The 26,293-nt window shown below is 54.9% G+C and overlaps 1 long non-coding RNA gene across 1 annotated transcript; it reads left to right on the top strand.

Annotated features, from left to right (window-relative positions):
• Positions 1–1,638: 1,638 nt before the first annotated feature.
• LOC129515396 (uncharacterized) lies at positions 1,639–11,544 on the top strand. The gene is made up of 2 exons (XR_008665574.1): positions 1,639–1,779; positions 9,052–11,544. It is a non-coding gene; the product is annotated as an uncharacterized LOC129515396 (long non-coding RNA).
• The last annotated feature ends 14,749 nt before the right edge of the window (positions 11,545–26,293 follow it).

The raw sequence follows: 26,293 nt of genomic DNA, 5'->3' as shown, positions 1-26,293 counted from the left end.
AAGAATTAAAAGACATTTACTGGCAGATAGGGCCCCTGGATGGCTCTTGATCTCAGCTCAGGTCTTGATCCCAGGGTGGGAAGTTCAAGGCCCGCCTTGGGCTCCCGGCTGCGCATGGAACCGACTTTTAAAAAGAGAGATTTTACTGGCATAAAACAGTAAGGCTTTCCCCAGAAGTTTAAGATTCACCGTGAGGGGGCGCCTGGGTGACTCAGCGGTTTGGTGCCTGCCTTTGGCCCAGAGCATGACCCTGGAGTCCCAGGATCAAGTCCCGAGAGATTCAGAGAGAGGCAGAGACCCAGGCAGAGAGAGAAGCAGGCACCATCAGGGTGCCTGATGCGGGACTCGATCCCGGGACTCCAGGGTCACGCCCCGGGCTGCAGGCGGTGCTAAACCACTGAGCCATTCGGGATCCTCTCTTTCTTTTCTTTTCTTTTCTTTTCTTTTCTTCTTTTCTTTTCTTTTCTTTTCTTTTCTTTCTTTCTCTCTCTCTCTCTCTCTCTCTCTCTTCTCTTCCTTCTTTTTCTTCCTTTTCTTTCTTTCTCTCTTTCTCTCTCTCTCTTTCTTCTTTTCTTTTCTTTTCTTTTTTTTTCTTTCTTGATTTTATGTATTCAGTCCTGAGAGACACGGAGAGAGAAGCAGAGACAGGCAGGGAGAAGGAGGCTCCATGCAGGGAGCACGAGGCGGGACTCGATCCTATGACTCCAGGATCATGCCCTGGGCTGAAGGCAGGTGCTCAACCGCTGAGCCAGCCAGGCGTTCTTTCCTTTTTCTTTTTTTCTCTTCTTTCTTTCTTTTTCTTTTTCTTTTTCTTTTTCTTTCTTTCTTTCTTTCTTTCTTTCTTTCTTTCTTTTCTTTCTTTCTTTCTTTCTTTCTTTCTTTCTTTCTTTCTTTCTTTCTCTTTTTTCTTTCTTTTCTTCTTTCTTTCCTTTCTCTTTCCTTTGTGTGTGTGTGTGTGTGTGTGTGTGTGTATAATTTCTGATCGCCTTCCCCAAAGTCCGTCGCCGGGGCGCACCCCGTGCACAGCGCGCCATCACCCGCGCCCCACCACGGCCTCGGCGGCCCCCCTCTTCTTCTCACCGCCTCTGCCGACCCGAACGTGGCAAACGACGCCTCGTCATTTGGAGGGGGGCCGGGTCGGGCGTGTCTGGGACTTGGCTGCGCGCCCCGCCTTCGGGGTCCCCCGCTGGGGTCGCCCGGTGGGGTGGGGGGTGGGTTGCGGCGGGGGCGCAGCTCCGAGCCCCGCGGTCTGGGGGCGCTGCCCCCCGCGTTCCCCGTCCGTCCGTCCGTCCGTCCGGGCGGGGGCGCAGCTCCCAGCCCAGCGGCCAGAGGGCGCTGCCACCCGCGTTCCCCCCACCCCGTCCGCTTGTCCGTCCGTCCGTCCGTCCGGGCGGGGGCGGGGGCGGGGGCGCGGGCGGCGGGGGCGGGGCGCGGAGCTCGGCGTCTTCTCGCCGCGCCCTCGGCCGCAGCGGCCGCAGCATCATGACGGCGGGAGCCCGGCTGCGGGGCAAGGCGGCGAGCGGCTTCCTGCGCCGCGGGCCGCGGGGCCGAGCGCGGACGCCGGCGGACGAGGAGGCGGCCGCCCTCCTGGAGCCGCCCGAGCGCGGGGCCGAGGCGCGCGGGGCGGGCGCGGGCGCGGGCGCGGGGCGGGCGGGGGCCCGGGGCGCGCGCGCGGTGCACCTGGCGGCGCTGCCCGAGCGCTACGAGCCGCTGGAGGAGCCGGCGCCCGGCGGGAGGCCCGCGAGGAGGTACCGGCAGAAGCTGAAGAAGTGTGGCAAGGTGGGGCCGCGGGGTCGGGCCGGGGCCGGGGCCGGGGCCGGGGTCGGGGCGGGCCGGGGTCGCGCCCCCGCCGGCGGTCGTCCCCGCGCACCGAGGAGGGCCCGTCCCGCGCCGGGAGGTGACGGGGCAGCAAGTCCAAGTAGGGAGAGGAGCCAAACCAGAGCCCGGGAGCCGGCCGCCTGGGGCATTCCCAGCGAGCCCCCGCGTGCCCCATCCCCCCCCCCCCAGGTGCACTAGGTAGGACAGAAAGCCGCGTCCCTATTTTACAGCTGGGAACACGGAGGCATTCGAGCGGTTGGGTGACTTGTGCACGGTGACCCAGCTGGGAAGCAGGGAGCTGCAGGCCGGTCCCGTCGGGTCCCCGGGTCTCCGGCGACATCCTCTCCAGGGTATCCCACCCGCCGGGGGCTGTGTGGGTTACTTGTTCCCCGAGGTTATTTCCAGGGCCTGGGAGCTCAGCAAATACACAGAGAGGCGCTTGTTGAATCTCCTTTTCCCTTCTGGCAGCTGGCTGTCGGGGTGCTCTGGGACCTGCAACGTCCTTGCAAGGCCTTTTGCCTTGGAGCATGGGGGGCGAGGGGGGATGTAGAGGAGGGTGAGAGAGAGAGAAGATGGAATATGGGATCAAAGGACAGTGTCCTCGCAGGGATCAAACCCCAAGGCAGTGCCCAGGTCCCTCTGCCTGGAATCGCTGGAGGCTACTTCTGGCCCCGCTCCCTGGGGCCTTGAACAAGGCCACCCAGAAGATCACAGAACTCGTTGTGTCCTGGCCAAAGGCCTCATCTGATTCAGTTCTCGTTATCTGTGTCCATCAGTGGCCTCTTAACCTATCTAAAACCATCCAGTCTCCACGCCTAGAAAATTCCATGCATCATCCCCCATAAAAGCACATCAGCAGCTCTGGGCGCAATATACGGCCCGGCAGTGATGCAGTCTATTACCGGCAACTCCGAAGTGGGGACTTCCAGGCTCAGGGTCATGCTGGAAGTGACCATCCTCTTCCTGGTCTCAGTGGAGCACAGACGCCACCGTTGGCCTCTTGGCCGGTGAACCAGTAAAGGTGGATGTCTCAGGTCAGGGGCTGGCACCTGAAGACGGGTTTCGAGTGCTCAGTTCGAGCAGGGATTGTGCTAACAGCTAGGGGTAGAAAAACAGATGGAATGCCACCTGCCCTAGTGAAGTCCACGCCTCCCGGGGAGCTCCTGGCATAGCTGGGGCACCCCACGGAGCCCCATAGTCCAGAGTCCGGAGGATTGAGGGTTTAAAGTCAGGGGCATTTTGAAATCAATGGTGACATGAGAACTTGGCAGAGAGGGTTGAGGTTTCACAGGTAAATGAGGAGGTACTACTCACCCTCACTAGGATGGCTCTTATTTAAAAAATAACAAATGGGGCAGCCCGGGTGGCTCAGGGGTTAAGCACCTGCCTTCAGCCCAGGGCATGATTCTGGAGACGCGGGATCGAGTCCCACGTCGGGCCCCTCTGCCTCTCTCTCTCTCTCTCTCTGTCTCTCATAAATAAATAAAATCTTAAAAAGAATAAATGTTGGCAAGGATATGGAGAAATTGGAATTCTGTGAATTCCATTGCTAATGGAAATGCAAGATGGTGCAGCTGCTGTGGTAAACCGTTTGGAGGTTCCTCAAAAAAGTACGCATAGACCTGCCATATGATTCAGCAACTCCACTCCTAGGTATACACCCCAAATAATCGGAAAGAAGCACTGACGTATACACACATATATTCGAGAGAGAACATATCGAACAGTCCATGATCATAGCAGCGTACCAGAGTAGCCAAAGGATGGGAACCACCCATATGTCCATCCGCTGATAAATGATGAACAAAATGTGGTGTGTGCGTAGGATGGAATGCTATTCGGCCGTAAAAAGGAATGAACTGTTCTGTGCCACAACGTGGGTGAGAGGCAGGCTGGCTGGGTCCGAGGAGGGTCCTTGGCTCTGTGCAGGATGACACTCAACACTCGAGCCAAGAAGAGGTTAGAGCAGAGGTTTTTGTTTTGTTTTGTTTGTTTTAAGATTTTATTTATTTATTTATTCACGAGAGAGAGAGAGAGAGAGAGAGAGAGAGAGAGAGAGAGAGAGAGAGAGGCAGAGACATAGGCAGAGGGAAAACCAGGCTCCATGCAGGGAGCCCGAAGTGGGACTCGATCCCAGGACCCCAGGATCACGCCCTGAGCCAAAGGCAGATGCTTAACCGCTGAGCCACCCAGGCGTCCCCAGAGCAGAGTTTATTGAAGACGTAGAGAATATAGATAAATGCAGAGTGTCTTGGAGACCCGGGAAGAAAAAGGAGTTTTGTCTGTGCTTGGGGCCTGGAGCCTGGGGATAATGGTCTGGTGCAAGTGTCTTCTCAGTAATCCAGGAACAAACAGGTGTGTTTGTGTGTCCTCCTCCATTAGACACGTAGACCCTGGAGCCAGGGATCTCGATGAGTCAGTGGTCTTGGTCGGGTCCCTCCTTAGGTGTTACCTGTTGTGCTGGAAGACTCCAAAGCAATGATTAAATGCTTGCCCTTTACAGGAACGACATACAATATCTGTTCTATAAGGTGTGTGTAGGGCGAGGGTGTGGGCCTGGCGAAGATAGAAGCGGGAAAAATAACACTTTTTCATGGGACCCCTTTATTTCCCTGTCTCGTACGAACCTCTAAAACATTATGCTAAGTGAAAGAAACCAGACACACGAGATCACATACTGTGTGTGTGTAGGATTCCATTTATATAGAATATCCAAAATTGGTTAAGTGCAGAGGGAGGGAGGGAGATGGGTGGTTGCCAGGGACTGGGGAGAAGCAAAAATGATGGGCAAGTGGGTTAACAGGTGTGTGCGGCTCTTCCTTTTGGGCTGATGGAAATGTCTCCGAAGTAGGTAAAGTGCTGGTCGCACAACACGGTCCATGTGCTGGATGCCACTGAATTTTTCACTTTAAAATGGCTAATTTTTGTTTTGTGAAATTTTTTTTTTTTAGTTTAAAAGATTTTATTTATTTGAGAGTGAGAGAAAGAAGCACAAGCAGGGGCGAGGGGCAGAGAGAGGGAGAAGCGGGCTCCCTGCAGGAGCCTGATACGGGACTCGATCCCAGGATCCTGGGGTCACAACCTGAGCCAACGGCAGACGGCCAACCACTGAGGCACCCAGGTGTCCCTCTGCATTCTTGGAGGTGTCGGGGAAGGTAACCGGTTAGGTTCCAACAGGGAGGAAGGAAATAGCCCACCCCTCTTTGCTGAAAATCCAGGGGCAACGCCAAGCCTCCCTAGCAGTGTGGGGAGGTGAGTCTTTCCCTTATGGGGCCCAGTGGAATAAGGAGTGACTCAAAGGCTCCCCATTGTTAACGGGTGGCTTTTCCTTCAAGGAAGGGGGTTTGCAGTTCCTATTCATGTGTTAACCATTCAAGTCCTGCGCCCAAGTCCCTTCCTGCGTCTGTTTAAAGAAAGGCATTTGGCCTTTGTGGGCCACAAAAGGATTTCTTCTCTCCTGCTGCCCAGGGGTCCAGCCCGTCCCTGTGTCCTGCAGCTCCGGCCTCGGGAAGGCGGCTGGGGGCTCAGGGGCTGTGTGCTGGCCTCTGGCTCCTCCGTCCGAGTTCCCTGGGGACTTGTCAGGAATGACACTAGTGTTCACCTGGTGCTTTCACTGTCGTGGAAGTGCCATTTTCTGGGAGGAGGGAAGGGAAGGGAGCAGATGCTTGCTGTTCTGCTTCAACATGCCAGGTGCTCTGCTGCGCATTGTGTGGGACCTCTGAAGCGTCCCTAAAACCTTGGAAAGCTGGGAGGGGGGAGGCAGGAGTCTCGCCTGGCACTGCCTGTGCAGGAGCACATGGGTTGAGGCGGACTCACCGCCAAAACTTAGCTTAAGAGGAGAGCTGGCCTTTCCCAGGCACCCCTGAGAGCCACAGGGGCAGTGTGGATAAGGAAAGTAAGTAAATTTTGTTCCTCAGGCAGCTAGGAGGGGGTGAGGGGGGGATACAATGTGTGGAATAATAGCCTTTAGCTCAAGAGGGAGAAAAATTGTCCTCATGTCCTCAGTTGGTGGCAGCAGGTAAGGCCAGGGGCGCTGGAGCCAGGCCGCCCGGCTCAAGCCCCATCCTGCCGCCTGTTGCTTTTGTGACCTTGGGCTGGGCCCATGTCTTTGCCTCCGTTTCCTCATCTGAGACATGGGCTAAAACTAGGGTTCCGGGCAGGAGCAAGCGGGTTCATGCACGCAGAGATCTCCGAGCTCACCTGGCTCGTGCCAAGGCCTTTGTGACTGGCTGTTGTCCCAGGGGGTGAAGGAGAGACCTCGCAGGACGGCTGATTTTCTGATTCGTTTTTTAATCAGGCCTCAGCAGCTCAGAGCCAAACCTCGGTCTGTAGCCCACGGCCGAGCTCCCCTTTGTGCCTGCGTCCTGCCCACATCTCAAAACCCAAGACGTGATCTTTATATTCAGGGGGAAGCGATCCTTCCCCCTGCGGATGGGTTTTGGTTTGGGTTTTTGTTTTATTTTTTAAAGATTTTATTTATTTTGAGAGAGAGAGAGCACGAGCAGGGGAGGGGCAGAGGGACAAGGAGAAGCTGACTCCCCTCTGAGCAGGGAGCCCGACTCGGGGACCCCTCCCAGGACCCCGGATTCATGACCTGAGCCAAAGGCAGATGTTCACCGACAGAATCACCCAGGCATTTTTGGTTTTGGTTTTTCTGAAACTGGAGAGGGCAGGGAATCCCTGGCTTCCCTGGGGGTTAGTTGAATACAGAGGACCCCCAGAAAGTGTGACATCCCGTGACAGCTGTGACAGATTACTGCCAACACAGTGGTTTTAGGACACCAGCAGTTGCACATGTCTGGAGGCCAGAAGTCCGAAATCAATCTCCCCCCTGCTGACGTCAGCAGGCCGGTTCCCATGGAGGCCCAGGGAAAAACCAGTTTTGTTGCTCTTTCTTGCTTCCCGAGGTCCCCATCCTCCACCATCACCGCCAGCCGCGTCGATCTGCAGATCTTTCCCTCTGCTTCTGTCGTGACACTGCCTCCTGTCTGACTCCTCTTAGAAGGACAGTTGTGCTCCTTCGGATCCGTGTAAATATATAGGAGGCCCACCTGCATAATCCAGGAGCATCTCCCCATCTTAAGACCCTTAGTTTTTTCTTAAATCATAAGCTATCCATTATTACTTTTAATTCTTTTTTTTTTAATTTTTTAAAGATTTTATTTATTTGAGAGAAAGAGCGAGCAGTGGGAGAGGGAGAAGCAGGCTCCCCACTGAGCAGGGAACCCGAGAGGGACTCGATCCCAGGACCCCGGGATCACAACACCTGAGCTGAAGGCAGATGCTTAACCAGCTGAGCCACCCAGGCGTCCCCTTAAGACTCTTAATTTAATCACATCTGCAAAATCCCTTTTGCCATATAAAGCCACGTATTTATAGGTTCTTGGGATTGGGGGGCATTCTTCAGCCTCCCCACTCCCCTGCGTCCCCCACTGCTTCTCTGACAGATTATTTGGGCTGAAAACTTGACTCCCATCAAACAATTCAAAACCTCCCTCAAATGACACTGAGATGGCCTTCAATGGACATCTCACATTTCTTTCTATCACTTTTCTCAAACCTGCGTTCTTCTGACAGTGTTCCAACTAATGAGCTATTTTAGTAGCTTTTTTCTAAATTGCAAAGATGAAGTGACTCACAGCTTTTGAAAATATCACGCTGAGGAAAATGGGTGTACAAATGCCAAAAATGTCAAGTTTAACGCAGGCCATCCGTGACTCCGGTGGTACTGCTTATACAGGACTGTAAAGCATAATAGTACTTGCTCCCAGAGAACAGTCTTTTGTTATTGTTACTTCAAGGAGGTAAGTAAAATTCTCCCACTGAATCTCCCTACACATTTATAGACATGTCTCTCGGCAACATCACACCCCCCCCCACCCTCCGCATGCACCCTAATACCCCACCGAGAAGTTGACAGGCCACATGCCAGGAGTCAGGGTTTGGAGAGGCCATAGATGTTACCTGGCTCTCTCCCAGGTTTGGCTTCTTACTTAGCCTGAGAGTTTCCAATGGAAAGTCCCAGGCCCTTTCTGGGTGCTGGGGATACAGTAGTGAGCCCAAGAAAGTCCCTCCGTCCCGGAGAGGGGGAGGGTCAGCCTACTAGACAGACAGGTTTGCTGGGCAGTGGTGGCTCTGAGGGTTGTGATTATGGTCAAGGATTGTAGGTGAAACCAGGGATGTTAGGTGCTTGTCGGAGTTGGAAAAGTCGGGGGGCTGAGAGACAAGGTGTGTGGTCAGCCTGCAAGGATGTCAACATTGAGAATGACGATGGGAGTTAGGGGTGGGAAGGGGAAGGAGGGTTGAGTGGGCAGCAGCACAGCTGCTATTGGTGGTCTCGAGTCTTCTGTTGCAGTTCCATTTGAACCTCGTGGATGCCACCCCCCCACCCCCAGAGCCAGGCTATGCAGAAAAGGAGTGGGTAGCAAGAAAGCACAGTGGAGGCCTCAGCCTTCAGGAGGTTATACTTGTGCTGGAGGACGCAGCAATCAGAGAATAGCGGGAGCCTCTAGAGCCAAACATGCCTCTTGGACCCAAATCCATCCTGGGAGATGGAGGGATGGCATGGTGGGCTTTTGGATAAGGTCAAGGAGGGGACCTTGACCCCCCCTTCAGATGATGCAGTGACTTGGCTGGAACAGAGAAGAGGAGTAGGCTTTGGTTTAAAAATAAAACCAAGGGTACCCAGCTGGCTCAGTCACTAGAGCATGTGACTCTTGATCTCAGGGTCACGAGTTCAAGCCCCATGTTGGGCATGGAGCCTATTGTGAAAACAACAAAAAGACACAACTGGCTTGGTTTTAGAGCTAGCACCCTCACCACTGTTCCCAGGATGTCCCAACTACCTGGACATAGGCAGTGCTTGAAAGGACTTCGCAGCGGGGCACCTGGTGGCCCAGTGGGTTACGCATCTGCCTTTGGCTCAGCTCATGGTCCCGGGGTCCTGGGATCCAGCCCCGCATCGGGGTGCCCTGCTCAGAGGGAAGTCTCCCTCTCTCCCCCCTCTCTCCTTCCCTCTCAAATAAATAAAATCTTTAAAAAAAAAAAAAAAAAGAAAGAGTACTTTGCAAGATGGTAATGTGTCTTCTGAACCCCCACATGTTCTCAAAGTGGGGGTGGATGTGGGAACATGTGCTAATTTGCCCTGAGAGGCTGCGGGGGGATGGTCCTTTGTGCAGGGATCAGAGTTGCCTCACCCGGCCCTTTGCTTTTCTCTTGTCTTCTCAAAAATAGAACGTCGGGAAGGTGGTCATCAAAGGCTGCCGCTACGTGGTCCTGGGCCTGCAGGGCTTCGCCGCGGCCTACTCCGCCCCATTCGGGGTGGCCACCAGCGTGGTCTCGTTCGTCCGCTAACGGAGCTGCGCGGCCGGCCGGGCCCCGACGTACCCCAAGGATGGGAGCCCCGCGGATCCAGGACCATCTCCGACCTGAACCCACCAAATCCTCGCAGGAAAACAATGTCTCTCTTTGCTGAACTTGGATGAGTGCTGTGAACGGGACGTCCCTGCCCATCCGCTGAGCTTTGCACGACTCCAGGACACAGGTGGCTCCGATGGACAATCCCGCAGAGAGTTAGGCCCCTAATTCTGGTTTGGTAGCACCGGAGCCTTCAGAGGGGCGGGGGGGAGGGTGGGGGGGAGGCATCGAGGCAGACACCTGACAGATGGAAGCACTCTGGGGGGGTCGCCGAGCAGTGCTTACAAGCCGGGAGAAGGGATTTAGACCTGGACTAAGATGATCTGTTATGTTCTGGAAAGATCACAGGCTGATACAGTGCTCAGCGCTCCCGGCCCCGGCTGCCTCGGTTCTGGGGGCAGCAATGGAGCTGCTCGTCTGTCGTGCGCCCCATCTCCTTCCTCCACCCCGTTGTTGCCCGGAGTTTAATTATGGGCTTGAGAAGAAGGAAGGAAGGAAAATCTCTTTGAAGGTTGTGATGCTTTGAAAACTGTGATGATGCCGTGTGACTGTGGAAAGCAGATAAAGCTTGTGATTCCCACCCCCACCCCGGGCCCCGAATGTGCAGCTGGCGGTGAGGGAAGCGGGGAGCTCAGGCACAGGCTGCTGGGCTGGAGAGGGTGCTTGGAGGAGTCGCCCCCGTCGTGCCCAGTCCGGCCCAGTCCGGCTGGGGGTTGGGAGCTGCCCGCCTGTGGCTGGCTGCTGGGGGGGCCACTGTCGCCTGCTCCTGCCAGCTGTTGGCCGCCTCTCCACCAAGCCACCAAAGGTGCTCTGTCTTGGGAGAGAGGGAGACACTACGTCTGGCAAGGAGAGTGTGTGATTTAGAGAAGGACCCAGTAAGTAGGAGATTGAGGTGCTGGAAGTTGAAACGAGAAAGTTGATGGGAGGAGAAGAGGAAGTATGGGCGCCAGGCCTGGTTTATCAGCCCTGGAAACTCTTAGGTGACTGGGTTTTTGGCTCCAGGTGGGGACCAGGGACGCTGGGTGGCTGCAGGTGCCATGGCTGGTGCTTAAAACACCCCTGAGGCCCATGAGGCCTCACTGGCTGCCTTGGTGGCATCCTTCCTCTTTGGTGCTGCCAACCTTTGTCCCCATCTCACTTGGATTCAGAGGCTGGTGCCTCACGGGTCCTGGGCTGGATGCTCCCCCCCAGATGACCCAGGGACTGCCACTGGACCATTCATTGGCAAGGGAGGTGAAAGAACAAGGGGGCTCCTCTTACCACACCCCGCCGCCAACCCCCATGAGAGGCCCCGTCCCCCCATTTCCAGAATATCCAGAAGTCTGGATAGTCGTTGCTGATCAGTCTGCAGGGTAGGTGGCAACACCTGCGTGTTGCCCCAAGAAGTTTCCTGGGCCTTGCCCAGGAGGCCTCAGGGCTGCTGCCTCGCCAGTCAGGCCAACCAGCTGGCACCAGGGAGTGGAGAAGGTAGGAAAGACAGACAGATGGACAAGAAAAAGGCACCCCCCGTGTAGGAGAAAGTGGTAGCGAGGCGCTCTGGAGGCCCATGTCGAAGATGAACTTGGATCCCGTTCTGCATCATCAATATTTGTGGGGAAAAGAGAAAACAGATGGTCTTGTTTTAACTCAAATGATCAAAGTCGATAGTGGCACATTTTCACAAGATAATTACAGCTTGCCTGGCCACACTGGGACTTGGGGGAAGGGGGGGGTGTTGGAAAGAGACCTCAGTGGAAGAAAAAGCCAAGCATAGTTTAGTGGGAGAGCAGGGCCTGGGCAGCCACCGGAGGTGGGAGATGGGAGACGGGAGGAAGGGGCTCAGGGTGGGCTTGGAGGATGATGCGGACCCACCCCGGAGAAGCCCCCTGAGTGCCCAGAGGGATGGAAAAATGACCAGGGAAGGTACTGGAGCTGCCAAGGCCTGGCCCATGGAGACCTTCCCCGCCCCACCCCCAAATTGGAGACACTATCAGCCCCTAAAATCCGAGTAGTCTGATTAGGAATTAACCTAGAAGTTTCACCAGTCGGAGCCTTGCGGGGATTGTCCCGGGAGCCAGATTCACATGTTCAGTGATGAGCTTGTCCGCAGGGTCACTGGGTGCTCGTTTCCCCGCCGACAGGACCTGCAGGTTGCAGATTACCTTTTTGCCTTTTTCTCTGTCTTCAGTTTTTGATTTTTTAAAAATGTCCGGATCCGTGCCCTACTGAGGATTGAGGTTTAGAGCTTTGCCTTTAGCGCTTGACCAAGAGGCTCCTTTTGTATCCTTTGCTTGCCCTATGATGTAAATAAAACCCTCAATTTGTACAATGTTTCTGTGTGTGCAGAGTTTTTCTCCAGCCTTGCCCAAGAGATGCCTGCAGCCTCCAGTGAGGCTGACCTTGTTGGGCAGGAGAGGTCAGGGACCTCCTTGGAGCACCTGTGCCACCCCGGGGCCCAGGGGGAGGAAGAGAGGCCCAGATTCGTCTAGAACTCGGCTGAGGTGTGAAGGTAGGGGTGGAGAGTTCTCTAGAAACCCTTCAGCGTGCAGGAGGAGCCTCAGCTCACGCATCGGTTGAAAGTGAAAAAAATTTTTTTTCCATATCATTATTTTTAATGTCCAACGTTTATAATATGAGGGCCAGGGCTTTCTCCTCAACTCAAGTTTATAAATTTTCTATTGGCTTGTGAGGCCAATAGGGATACTTCTTCTTGTCTAATTTGGTTTCTGGGAAGACTTCATTCAGGTCCTCAATGGTCATCTGATCAAATGGAATTATGTTCTTCATCTTCTCCAGCTCTTTTTCATATTCTTCAATCCTGGCCTTTGAGAGGGACAAAAACTCAGTACAGCTTTTCACATCTTCTTTTTCCTCAGCATCCACCTGGACAGTGTATTTATCTCTGGCGCAGGAACCTTCAGGGCATTAAACTTCTTCTCAAAGTCATCTACCAAGCCAGCCTTTGCCACATTGGCCTTGTAGTAAGCCCAGTCGATAGCAGGTGGTTTCTCAGGAAGAGTAGCCAACCTGGAGGTAAGCATCTCATCCCAGGATTTCAGGGAGTTGGCAATGGCCTTCTGGTTTCGGGGTATGATCTCCCCAAAAGCTACCCAGTCAATGGTTTTTAGAGCAAGTTTTCGCCCAGCTATCTTGAGATCCTTCACCGACCCCAGCGGCCCACAGTCCCGAAAGTGAAAATTGCCAGAACCTCCAATTGTTGAAAAAACTGCCCTCTGCTCTGGAGCCAAAAAAAAATGCAACTCGAAGACCGAGTCTGGGTGGAAAGAAGGAAGATAGTGTATCACTTTGCTGGGGGAAGGAGGCTGCAGCTGGCTGGTGCCTCCCAGACCCCAAGCCCACCCAGAGTAGAAAGGCTGAGGGGTTTTTAGGGGAAAATACATGATCTGGGCAGATTTGATAGGAACCTGGGCCGTGCTGCGAGCCGTGGTCACCAGGTCTCCAGGTGGCCTGGCGACTGGCACTGGCTCTGGCCATGGGGTGTTGTTACCAACTCTCAACGTCTATCCCAATCCTGAGCTCTTGGAACAAAGGATTTTACAGAAAAACTGTGAGGGGGGAGGGGGAGAGGCTTCAGGAACAAGGAAGAGAAAGACTGGTTCAATTTAAAGTCCAGGGGATCCCTGGGTGGCTCAGCAGTTTAGCGCCTGCCTTTGCCCCAGGGTGTGATCCTGGAGACCCAGGATCGAGTCCCACATCGGGCTCCCTGCGTGGAGCCTGCTTCTGCCTCTGCCTGTGTCTCTGCCTCTCTCTCTCTCTCTCTCTGTGTGTCTTTCATGAATAAATAAAATCTTAAAAAAATATTCAACAAAAATAATAATAAAGTCGAGCTTTATGTCCCTATAGGGGTTGCAGGGTTTTGATTGAGAGCCTCCTGTGGGACCAGGAAGCTGCGCTTTTCACTGGTGGCTTAGGAGGTGGTGAAGCACCTGTTTCTTCTCTCTGAGTTGGGAAATGCTGGCCCTTGGGGTGGGAGGTGGGGGGTGCTGCAGGTTGCAACTGCCAGCAGACTCCCCAGGTGGGAGTCTCAGGTCTGGGGGAGGGGGGTGGCTGGCAGGTGCAGGTCCCATGTAGGGCATCTGTAACTTGCCCTTTGACTGAGTCCCCACAGAAACCGTGGGAAAGGGCTTGCAGTAGGGCAGGTACTTCTTTTTTTTTTTTTTTGAGATTTTATTTATTTATTCATGAGAGACACACAGAGAGACCGAGGCAGAGACACAGGCAGAGGGAGAAACAGGCTCCATGCAGGAAGCCTGATGTGGGACTCAAACCTATGTCTCCAGGATCAGGCTCTGGGCTGAAGGCGGTGCTAAACTTCTGCACATAGTTGTGCCATGTGAGTCTTCCGATGCCACCAAGCAGGTGTCTGACACCGGTTGGGTGTTCAGCAGTTTAATTTCGTGTTAACACCGTTCCCAGGAGAGAGCGTCGGATCCCACAGATTGAAAGGCTTAGTCCTCCTACCAGACGGACCCCCACTTCAGACCCCACTAGCAAGTCCAAGTTGCCAGCTGTGCTTTTGGTTGACCAGCTACAGATCGGAGGTTCCCACGACACCTTCCTTGGCTTCTGTTAATTTGCTAGTGGGGCTCACAGAACTCAGAGAAACATTTTACTCACTAATACCTGTTTATTATAAAAGGATATGACTCCGTTATAAAAGGACATAACTGGATGGAAGAGATGCACAGGGCAAGGTCTGAGGAGAGAGTATGGGGCTCCCAAGCCTCTCCCCAAATCTCCAGTGTGTCCACCCACCTGGGAAGTCCCTCGAACCCTGTTTTCATGGACACTTCGTTATGTAGGATGACTAAGTCAGTGCCCATTGCTAATAGAATTCAATCTCCAGGGGATCCCTGGGTGGCTCAGCGGTTTAGCACCTGCTTTGGCCCAGGGCGTGATCCTGGAGTCCCGGGATCGAGTCCCACGTCAGGCTCCCAGCATGGAGCCTGCTTCTCCTTCCTCCTGTGTCTCTGCCTCTCTCTCTCTATGTCTATCATAAATAAATAAATAAATAAATAAATAAATAAATAAATAAATAAATAAATCTTTAAAAAAATAATAATTCAATCTCCATCCTGTCTGTCTGCCCTCCCAGGAGGTCTGGAGAGAGGCAGCGGGAAGTTCCAAACCTCTAATCACAGGGTGGCCGCTCCTGCCAACCTGGTGGCCTGCCTCATTAGCATAACAAGACACCTTGGCCGTCCTCTGGAGTTAGAAATTCCAAAAGGGTTTTTTGGGAGCCTGTGCCAGCATCAACGACCAACACCGACTATGTGCTTCTTATAAATCACGATGGCCCCGGCAGGTGAAGAGAAGCCTCTGGACTCCCCTCCCCGCAGGGCGGGGGGCACCTATGTCCACCTGCTGTCGGGCCTAGAGCAAGGCAGCCCGTGGGAGACCTTGATGTCTTCAGCCACTTCGGAATCACCCCCGCTGTCCCCCACTGCCCGGCACCTGCACTTGGTCAGAGGACCAGGAAGCCTCCAGAAGCAGGACTAGAGCTCAGGCCGCCTGCACCTCCAGTCATCCTCCAGGGCTTGGCTGCGAAACCCTCCCAGCAGGTTCAGCTTCAGGGAGCTGCTGCTGCTATGGGGTTTGCCCCCACGATGTCTTTTTTTTTTTCCCACTCCTGACTCTGCAGGAGCACCCATAAACCGATGTAACTCTGTGATGCCATCATCCCCAAACTGTTTTTGAAAACTTTATAGATCTCTCCGTAAATGTATTTTCTAATACAAATTATATAGAGTTATAGGGGGTGCGGGAATGCCCTCAGCATCCCTGTGACGGCTGCATTTGAGAAATTCTGTGGTTTGCCTAAAAGCCTGAGGGGGGGGGGAAATCTCAGACTCCCTTGACCCCTCGTGGGTAAATGTGGGGAAAAAATAATACATGAGTTTGTTTTTTTTTTTAAGAGGCAAGTTTTTGAGCCAAACCACTCCACCCACTGAACTTCATAACCAAGGGGAAAGGAGGTCTCTTCAGATTTTCTAGAAGCCTCAGTGCCAGAGCCTGGTAGGTATGAAAGCCACAAAGGTGCAGGGCTGGGAGGGGTCAGGGAAGGGCAGGACAAAGATTTGGTTGCGTGCGGGGGGGGGGGGGGGGGGGGGGGGATGTGCCAGGCCCTTGCACCCTACAGCTCCACCCAGGACGCAAATTAGGGTCAGAATTCAACACCTCCAGGACTGGCTCTGCTGTGTTTTGCTGCAGGCGTTTTTCAGGTGATTCACTTGCATAACCTGTTGACAAGGCCCTAAACAAGTGCGTCTGGCTCAAAGCTGACACAGAAATGAGGGCAAAAGTACAGACGGGGCTCAGAGCGTGCCCCTCCTTTCACTTGCTCTTTAACTCCACACAGATCCCTTGCACGCAGACCCACTGTCTTCGCCCAAAATGGGGGGAAACAATTCGTGTCTGTTCCCCTTCCTACGAGAGGCGGTTAGAATCACTGCTGGAGTAGCAAGTGGTGACATAACACCTTTCCTTTAAAAAAAAAATTATTTATTTATTCATGAGAGACAGAGAGAGAGAGAGAGAGAGGCAGAGACACAGGCAGAGGGAGAAGCAGGCCCCATGCAGGGAGCCCGACGTGGAACTCGATCCCCAGACTCCAGGATCAGGCCCTGAACCAAAGGCAGATGCAAAACCACTGAGCCACCCAGGTGTCCCATGACTCAGGTTTTATTAGACGGTAATAAGTGACCTGTTCCCAACAATAGCTAGGACCCCCTCAAGGTCCTGGAAACCTTGCTTCCAAAATTCCTTAGAGAATAAGGAATCCTTATTCTCAGTCCTCAAACCCCTCCCAGCTCCCAGGGGTGTAATCAGCCAACCATCAAGGCAGCCGCTCTTCCTGCCCAGGGGTCCTGTCCCCGGGGCTTTAATAAAACCACCATTTTGCACCAAAGACGTCTCAAGAATTCTTTCTTGGTCATCGGCTCCAGACCTCCCCCCACCAGACGTTGCCTCATTCCAAAACTTCATCAATCCTGTGGCCAGGAGGTCCTGCCACCAGGGCCCAGGCTGTGCTTTCAGCCACTTCCAGCTGCCGCTCGCTGCCCTCTGGGCCTGTTACCCCCGAGGGACCACGAGGGAGAGGGACCTTGCACCATAATCACAGCCCACATGCACCCCTGAGCCCCTAACACGATCAGGCGGGGAGCTAGAAGCCCCCCGGGGAAAGTCTCAGCGGTGCCACCAGCCGTCATACCATGGATGTCTGAGATGCTGAGATTACTTCACTGCTGCTTTACCACAGCCAAGGCACAGGATGTACAGACTGCTTCTAGTCTATTCTATTTATTTTATTTTATTTTATTTTATTTTATTTTATTTTATTTTTTTAAGATTTTATTTATTTATTCATGAGAGACACAGAGAGAGGCAGAGACACAGGCAGAGGGAGCAGCAGGCCCCATGCAGGGAGCCCAATGAGGGACTCGATCCCAGGACCCCAAATCACCACCTGAGCCCTCTGATCCCTTATGGTGTATCCCACAAGCTTCTCTTTTATTCTGCAGTGGGTGAATCACTCCACCGCCTGTGCCACCAGCCCCCACCCAATCAGGATGCCCCCCCCCACCTGATCTCAGCACCCCACACAGAGGGCAGGACGTGAGGCTGGGCCGGGGAAGGGATCCGGGACCCAGGTCAGTGTGGTTGAATTTACTGTCTGTTGCCACACTTCCTTCGTGTGATTCCTGCAGCCATCGTCGCTGTTCCCCCGTGTTTCCCCCCAGCGCCCAGGGCCCGTGTACCCGAGCCCCCAGGCTAGCAGGAAGCCGCCCTGCATGACGGGCACTGGCATCCGACCACTTGGCTTCCCGTCCTCCAGCCCCGTGACCTCGGACAAGTTCCACAGCCCCTTGGAACTTGGGTTTGTTTTCTTTTGTCGAGTTGAGGAAGTAGGGTCACCTGGGTGGCTCAGTCGGTTGAGCATCTGCCTTCGGCTCAGATCGTGACCCTGGGTTCCTGGGATCGAGTCCCGCATCGGGCTCCCTGCTCAGTGGAGAGTCTGCTTCTCCCTCTGCCTCTGCCCCAACTGCTCTCTCTCTCTCAAATAAATAAAATAAAATAAAAAAAAAGTAGAGGAAATAGTATCTACTTCAGAGGCCTATTTGGAAGATCAAATATGTTAAGACCTGAGCGTGCAGGAATTGACTGGCATCCTTAGGATGGTCTCTGCCCCCAGTTGAAAGTCAGCTAGTTGTCCCAGACCTGGACCTGGGGGGACATGTGCCTGGGTGCGGGGGGTGGGGGGAGACCCGGGCCAGCAGGGGTGGGGATGCAAGAGGAGCTTCGGCTGCTTGCATTTTGATTTAGTTGGGTTCTGGTTTCCAGCTTGTCTGGGCTCAGGAGCAAGACCCTGTGGGCAAAGCATCCCCTGATGGGAACCCAAACTGTCCCCTCAACGGGCAGGGTCAGGGTCGGCCCTGAGCCAGCAAGACCCCACCCACCCGGGATTCACCCCCAGACAAGGATGTAACCTTCACTGCCTACCTGCACGTGGGCACCCACCTCTGCCCCACGTTTTCCTTCCATAAACCTAGAACTATTTTTGGTCTTTTGGGAAGTCTTTGAAATGCTAGTCGAGGGGCGCCTGGGTGGCTAGGATGGTGAAGCGCCTGCCTTCAGCTCAGATCGTGATCCCTGGGTCCTGGGATCGAGCCCCAAGTTGGGCTTCCTGCTCGGTGGGGAGTCTTTCTCCCTCTGCCCCCCCCCGCCCCCCCATACTCTCTCTCAGATGAATAAATACAGTCTTAAAAAAAATGCTAGCCCACTGTCTTCCCTGGGGTGGCCTCACTGAAATAAATTCCTCTCTTGTTTCACCACCGCTCCTCTCTCTGCCTCTGGATTTTGTCAGTGGCCAGTGGCCCCACCTGGTCTGTTTGGACACTCCCCTTCTCCAGCCAGTTGTTCCTGCACCCCAACCTGCTACAAGGGCGGGTGGGGGGCATACAGCCTGCTCCGCCTCCACTCTTAGTAGTTCTCTCTCCCCCTCAACTCATCCTTTACCTGCCGGAATGCCTTCCAGCTACCTGGTGGGAGCAGAGCCCCACCTTCCCTTTGCTTAGAACAAAGGAGCTGCCGCAGAGCCGGTGTGGGGGCAGGGGCTCCTGAGCGGCTGACCCAGGCAGGTGGCTGGAGGTGGCCAGAAAAGGTTTGTTGTAGCTCCCGGGTTTTCCCAGCCCTTCCAGGTGGGGAAGGACTCTGCACTTTCACCCTGAACTCCATCAGGTTTGCAGCTGGCTGTTTCCCAACACCCAGACTGGTCTTATTTGTGGCCTGGGGGGGGAGGTGCAGGAGTCTTGTCAACTCCTTGGGCACACAGTGTTCCAAGGACACACACCGGGAAAGCAGCTCAGGGCTCTCAGGAGGGTGCCAGGGGCCCTGCAAATTCACTAATAATAATCATGAGGCCCCGCAGAGCAAGTATGCACTTTCATCAATCACCCAAGGAGCCTCGTCATTTGTGTTCTGCTCACGTATTCAGCAAATCAGCTCTGTGCACCTGCCGTGTGCCCGCACCGCGCTGGGTGGCCGGGCTGCTCCACTGGGAGGGGATGGTTGTGGCTGTGTGTCCCCGTGTCACACTGTCCCGGGCCGGAGGCTTACGTGCTGGTGGCTGTGAGGAGGTTGTAGAGAGCAAGATGGAGTGACTCATGTCAAGCAGGGGCCTGTGCCGAGCAGTGACACAAGGAGTAAAGGGTACGGGAGCGACACCAGCACCAGCTGACGACACACCCAGGCCCAGATTGACCCCAATCCCTCCCAAAGAGGAGCACGTTTGCAGTAAACCGTCATGCTCTTCGGACGTGACCTCGGTCAAAAAGGCAGCTGCGGCCAAAGGCTCTGCCCCAGGGATCTGTGAACAGAACCCAGAACCTTCCCTGCTCAAGCACGAGAAGCAGGAAGAGGCCGGAGCTCACCCGGACCGGCCCGAGGCCTGGTCTCCACCACACGCCCCCAGACTGACTTAGCGTTGGGTTCGCGAACTTTCTGAACCCCTTTTATCTCGTTTCTTGTGTGACTTGCCTTATGCTCTGCTCTGCGTGCTGCCCCAGAGGGCAAGTCTTTGGACTTGGAATCCTGAACCCGCTTTGTGAGGATGTCACCCCAGCCTTGGACCCAACTCCGCTGACGCTGCGGAAAGACCCAGCTCGGGCGTGGTGCTCGGAACTGGCTCACGCACGACAGGGGCTCCGTGGGATCAGCCCCCCAGGAGAAGGAGGCAGGACCAGGCAGCAGATGCAGAGCCACAGTGGGGGCCCGGCCCCGGGACGGCCAGGCCTCTGTACCCGCGCTGGCCCGTCTGTGGATGTGGGCTGCCCTCTGCGCAAGGTGCCTCTCCAGAGCTCAGGCGGGGCTTTAAGGTGCTCGGAGCTGGGGCAGCCCTGGTGGCTGGACGGTTTGGCGCTGCCTTCGGCCCAGGGCCTGATCCTGGAGCCCCGGGATCAAGTCCTGCGTCGGGCTCCCTGCATGGAGCCTGCTTCTCCCTCTGCCTGTGCCTCTGCCCCCTCTCTCTCTCTGTGTCTCTCATACATAGATAAATAAAATATTAAAATAAATAAAGTGCTCGGAGCTGACAAGCCCTCTGCAGACACCGCAGCAGGTGGAGCTGAATCCCCCCAGGAAGGCGGATCTGGGCAGTAGCACATCTGCGTGTCCACCGCACTGAGTCCGCATCTCACTCCCTGCGTGGCCTTGGGCAAGAGGCTCAGCCTCCCTGAAGGACAGTTTGCCTATCTGACAAAAGGGGGTGATAATACCCACCTCGGGGAGGATAGGAATTCCTACCATAGCAAAACCCGGAGAATGAGCTCAGTAGGTCGTTGTTTCTGGAAATCCTTAAAAAAAGAAGTAAGGTCTGCACTTGAGGGAACTTCTGTTCGTTTCCGTAGTTCCAGACCATGATGATCCGGTGTGAGGAGTGTGCATGCCTCAGGAGACCAAGCGGCCCCTCAGCGTCGGCCCCTGGCCCTATCTCGGGAAGGCTCCCTCGAAGGTAAGGGACCCTCAAAGCTGGGACCTGCGCCATGAGCGGGAGCTGTCTAGGCAGAGGGGGAAGAGGGGGTGGGAAGGAGGGAGGGTTTCAGGTGATGGGAGAACATGTGCAAAGGCCCAGAGGGGAGAGAAAAGTGAGTGGTGGTGGCGGGCCAGGGGCCTCCAGGGGGTGGTGGGGAAGGGCAGCAGCCCCTGCTTGCGGCCTTTGCAGAGGAGGCGGCTTCTGCTACAAGCAGGCCCTGGCCTGTTCTCCTGGCCGCGGGTGTCCAGGGCCCTGGAGGTGGGGGCTGCTGCTGGCCAGAGAAGTGCTGTGACTTCCAAGGCCAGGAGGCTCTGGGCCACGAGGTCTTCCTAGGCCCTTGGGCAGGGGATGTCCTGCCTGGCTGGGACCTGGGCGGCACCCTCTGCTAACACAGAACTTCGGAGGGAGGAGGGATCTGGGTCTTCCTCTGCGCTTGCTCTCAGCCCCAGAAGTAATCAGAGCACTGTACAGAGAGTCCAGAAGGCAATCGGCTCTGTGGCTTTGACCCAGTCACTTCACCACTCTGGACCCGGGACTGTGGACGCGGACAGTGTGCGTTATTAGGATCCCGCTGCTCTGGGGCCCTGAGTCTGAGGGATTTTCTTGCAGCTTCCCTCTGACAAAATCCTGTCTCGTTTACTTTGATCTTGCTTATCTTTTCTTTCTCCAGCCCTTTCCTATTCTTCCTCCCTCTCGACCTCCTAAGGAGCTCTCAAGGCCACTCTGACAATCGGCCTGCCTGCCAGCTCCTCTGCACGCCCCCCTCCCCCAGAAGGAAACAGAAACAATAGGAATCGCTTCCCCAGCAGCCTGTGTCCCAGGTCAAGAAGAGGGATCAAGTTGTTTTCTGGCACTGCTGGTGCTTTCCCCAACCCCACCACACCCTCTGTCCTGCCTCCCTCGTGACTTGGCTTCCCCACTAGCAGAGGCCGAGGCCTGGCCTTTGCCCCAGGCCTTCGGTCAACCACCCAACCCTGTCCTTGGAATCTTGCTTCTCAGCGCAAGGCCTCCTCCTCCGGGAGACTTTCCCTGATCTCAGCAACATCCTGCAGGTCCTGTGTCTTAGCCTCCATTTAATTCTGCTCTGGGAGAGCATGAGAGTGAGTTGTTAACATGTGTGACTCCCCATGCTGTGACTCCCCAGCCTGATGTCTGCGTATAGTGGGTGCTGGATACGTGGGGGGGGGGGGGCAGAAAAAGAAGGAAGAAAAGAAAGGAAACAGCATGAATCTTTTTTTTTTAAAGATCTTATTTATTTATTCATGAGAGACACACAGAGAGGCAGAGACACAGGCAGAGGGAGACACAGACTCCATGCAAGGAGCCCGATGTGGGACTCGATCCCCGGACCCCGGGATCACGCCCTGAACCGAAGGCAGATGCTCAACCGCTGAGCCACCCAGGCGCCCCCACCTGAATCTTTATAGGAAGCTTTGTGGTGCATTTAGAGCAAAGCTGGTCCCTATTTATTGTTTTATGTCCAACAAAAAATCACAAAACATACATCCCTGGAGCGCGTGTGAGCCCGACGACCTGACAGGCCTGCTGGGGACCAAGGAAGAAAGCTCCTCACGAGGCCTCCCTGGGCCATGTGGCCCAGCACTGGCCACTTGGAATGAGGCTGCTGCCGCGCTCGGCTGCCCCTGGTGCGCAGGGTATGGAGTGCATGCGGGTGGCAGGGAGCGGGGACACCGACCAGGCAGCTCGGGGGTGTCTGGGTGCAGGGCCTCCCAGGAATGATCTAGAAGTGAATGGAGTTTGGCCCGAGTGCGGCCTGGCCTGGATGAGGAGCAGCGGGCCAGCAGGGCGCAGGGGGAGAGGGGCGGCACGTGGGGGGTCAGGCCTTCCTGCAGCCCGAGCCTGGGGCCTGGTGATGACACGCTGTCACTTGGAGCGAGTGAGGCGCCACTGTGGCTGCGGACCGCGAGGGCCGGTGAGGGGCTGTCACCAGCCCCTGTCCCGGATGAGGAGGCTGACGCAGGGGAGGTGAGGAGCTCCCCACCCCCACCGTGGGAGGACGGGACTCCCTCCTGGCCCGGATCCTGCCGGCCACTCTGTAGTTCTGGGTACCTGCTGGCTGGGGCCACCCACCCCCGGGAGGCAGGCTCCGCGGCCGCAGGACTGTGGTTCGCGGGGTCACCCTAGTGCCTCACCCGGTGCCAGTTACATAGCAGGAGCTCAGTGAACCTTTGCTGATGAGCGGACGGAGGCCCAGACAGCCGGGGCGGGGACAGAGGCCCAGACTGCCCAGGGGGAGGTGGGGACAGAGACCCAGATCACCCAGGGGGGGACAGAGGCCCAGAACACCTGGGGGGGGGGACAGAGACCCAGATCGCCCAGGGGGGGACAGAGGCCCAGAACACCTAGGGGGGGCGGACAGAGGCCCAGATCGCCCTGGGGGGAGGGGGGACAGAAAACCAGATGGGGGGGACAGAGGCCCAAATCTCCCTGGGGGGAGAGGGGGATAGAGACCCAGACCACCTGGGGTGGAAGACAGAGGCCCAGACTGCCTGGGGTGGGGGACAGAGACCCAGACCGCCTGGGGCAGGGACAGAGACCCAGACTGCCTGGGGGGGGGAGAGAGGCCCAGACTGCCCAGGGGGACAGAGACCCAGATCGCCCTGTGTGGGGACAGAGGCCCAGACTGCCTGGTGTGGGAGACAGAGGCCCAGATCACCCTGGAGGGAGGGGGGTGCAGAGACCCAGACTGCCCGGGGGCGGGACAGAGACCCAGACCATCCAGGCTGCAGGCACTGCTCTGCTGGGTGATGAGCTGGGTGGTGAGCTGGGTGATGAGCTCGAGGATCCCTGAGGAATTCCTGGGGCTCCCCCACCAGCCTGAGGTCACATGTGTGAGTCTCTGCTTGGGACCTTTCCTGCCCCTGTGCTGTATCTAAGGAAGTCTGAGCAGGGTGCCTGGCTGCATGGTATCTTTCATTTATCAATTTCTTCCTCTTTTTTTTAAAAAAAAATTTTATTTATTTGACACAGATTGAGAGTATGAGTGGTGAGGGGAGGGGCAGGGGGAGTAGGAGAAGCAGGCTTCACACGGAGCAGGGAGCCTGACTCAGAACTCGATCCCAGGACTGATCATGACCTGAGCTGCAGGCAGGCACTTCACCAACTGAGCCCCCCAGACGCCTTCTTCCTTCTTTCACCCCCGTGGCTGTCCAGCAGGGGTTCCCTGAGCATCACTCTGCCTGACACGGGGCTGGGATGGCACACTAGGGGCCAACACAGTGGCACCCGCTCCCATGGATGTCGGCAATGAGGGTAAATGAAGGGGAAACTCCTGATGGGTTCTTAGTCTGGGGTGAGGGAGTGGCATTGGGGTCCACTCCACAGTGAAAAGTCCCCCCGAGCCGCCATGGGGACAGAGTGGGCCTGGGGTGGGCATCACTGCCTCTTGCCTGGGCCGTGAGAGGAAAAGAGAGGGAGGGAGGGAGGGGAAGAGAGGAATCAAAGGATTCCCTCGGATTCTGGTCTGAGCAACGGGGAAGGGGAAGTCACGGCTGGGGGAGAAGCCTAAGAATGCCAAAAGTCTTTTGAGTTCAAGGCCAAGACTGTTTATTTGTTGAATTTCTACAATGCCTCTTTGCAGGGCCAGAAAATACAAAGTGCAAGGCCAGGTCCCCGGGTTTTCTGCTGCAGCCTTGGCATTTCCTGCAACGTTGTTGTCATTTTTACCCTGGAACCCAGGGGTCATGTGACTCCCCAGTCCCTGACCTTGGCCTCCTGGGGCAGGCCGGGACTCACTGTACGCACTCTCTCTGCTGGTGTCTCCTGGCACTGGGGTCTGCTGAAGGGCACGACCCAGACCCTCCAGGTGGGGGGTGTGGCGGGAGCCTCCTGTGCACGCACATGAAGCAGGGCTGTGCAGAGAAGAGTAACGCGCTGCCTTAGTAAACGCTTGCCCTGCTAGGTGTTTAATATCACAGGCATTTAATCCTCAGAACAGCCCAAGACAGAGATATTATCCCCACTATTTAAACAGGAAAACAGAGGCCGAGAGGCCTCGCCACGTGCAGAAAGCCTTGAGGAGACTGCTCAGAGGTAGATTCCTAACCCTACCTCCTTGGTTGTGTTTTTCTTTCCAGGGGAACCTGAAACACTTTTTCTGCTCTGGTCCCCCCAACCCCACCCCACATATCTAATTCTGATTATCCAAGTGGACTTTACACCAGATAGCCCTGAACCAGTACCTGTCTTCCCCTTGGAGGGTCACTGGGTCTTCCGTGTCGGTTTTTCCCAATCTTAAGCCAGAAGCTTGCAAAGTGACAATTGGCCCTTGCACCTGAGCAACAAAATGTCTATGCTGTGGTTAACATCACCTGCCATGTCCGGATTTGCTCGCTTAGGTTTCATGTTAGGTCACTGAGCAAGCCACTTGCCTTAAAAGGGTGTGATGCTTTCAGTGGGGTCTTTGATAGGCGTGGGTCTCAGGGACCATGGCTCTGAAGTTCACTCCAAATATTGGGAATTGGGATCCCTGGGTGGCGCAGCGGTTTAGCGCCTGTCTTTGGCCCAGGGTGCGATCTTGGAGACCCGGGATCAAATCCCACGTCGGGCTCCTGGTGCATAGAGCCTGCTTCTCCCTCTGCCTATGTCTCCGCCTCTCTCTCTCTCATTCTGTGTGACTATCATAAATAAATAAAAATTTAAAAAAATTTTAAAAAAACAAATATTGGGAATTACCCTGCTTATAGTTATCGTAATCATCTCCCCGGTGCATTGTATCCTCTCGAAAAACTTTCAGTGCCTGTTTGCAGCTGCTAAGTACCAAGCAGGTGATCTCCCTAGCCTGGAATGTCAGAGAAGTGAAGGGAGCAGCTGACAAGGTGTGTGAGGTTGTGGCCTGTGAATATCACAGAGAACCAGCAAAAAACATCATAACCTGTGAATATCACACAGAGGATCCATAAAAGCTGTGAGAACCACAGGGTGTAGCTGAAAGTGGCTCCAGTGCCTTCAATTTTGATCACATCTCTCCATTATGCAGAGAATCTGATCAAAGGGGGGAAATCGTTAAAAAGAATATGACAGGCCCCCAAGTGGCATCGCTTGGGCCAAGTCACCAAACCAGGGCTTACTACCCAACCTAGCTGCAGTTTCAACCTTCCCCAGAAATTTAAGGATCCTCTCCACCCCCCCCCCACACAAAGGAAGACAAAGTAATCTTCATGGTAAGACCCCCTGCACCTTCCTCATGGGAAAGAGAGGCTGCCTGGGGTAAACCTTTGCTAATGTAACTCCTTGTCCCACCTCTGGGGATTCCGTTTCGGATGTGGTACGCATATACAGTGGAATGGTACTCGGCCATCAAAAGGAATGAAATCTTGCCATTTGCATCGATGTAGATGGAACTAGAGGGTATTGTGCTAAGCAAAATTAGTCAGAGAAAGGCAAATATCCTATGATTTCACTCATATGTGTAATTTAGGAAACAGAACAAATGAATGTGTGGGAGGGGGGAAAGAAAAGGAGAGAGAGAAAGGCAAACCATGAGATTTTTAAAAAGCATTTTTAAAAAGATATATTTACTTATTTTTGAGAGAGAGAGAGAGAGAGAGGGAAAGGATGGGCAGAGGGAGAGAAAGAATCTCAAGTGACTCCCTGCTGAGCATGGAGCCTGATTGGGGCTTGATCCTATGGCCCTGAGATCATGACCTGAGCTGAAACCAAAGGTTAGATGCTCAACCGACTATTGCCAAAGACTCTTACTTACAGGAAACAAATGGAGGCTTGATGGTGGGAGGTGGGCCTGGGGGTGGGCTAGATGGGTGATGGGTATTACGGAGGGCACTTGATGTGATGAGCACTGGGTGTTAAGTATAAGTGAGGAATCATTAAATTCTACTCCTAAGACCAATATTACACTACATGTTAACTAACTAGAATTTAAATAAAAATTTGGAAGTAAAGAACAAAAATAAAATCTTTCCATTTTATACAGCTCTTCAGACCTCTGCCTGCCAACTTGCTAAATGGGATGCTGCCCAATTCATGAATTGCTCAATAGAGCCAATTAGAGGG

This window comes from Nyctereutes procyonoides, unplaced genomic scaffold, assembly GCF_905146905.1.
Source record: "Nyctereutes procyonoides isolate TBG_1078 unplaced genomic scaffold, NYPRO_anot_genome, whole genome shotgun sequence".
In the NCBI taxonomy this organism is placed as follows: Eukaryota; Metazoa; Chordata; class Mammalia; order Carnivora; family Canidae; genus Nyctereutes; species Nyctereutes procyonoides.
The sequence above is the reverse complement of the archived record's forward strand: the minus strand, read 5'-3'. Positions and strand labels throughout refer to the sequence as shown.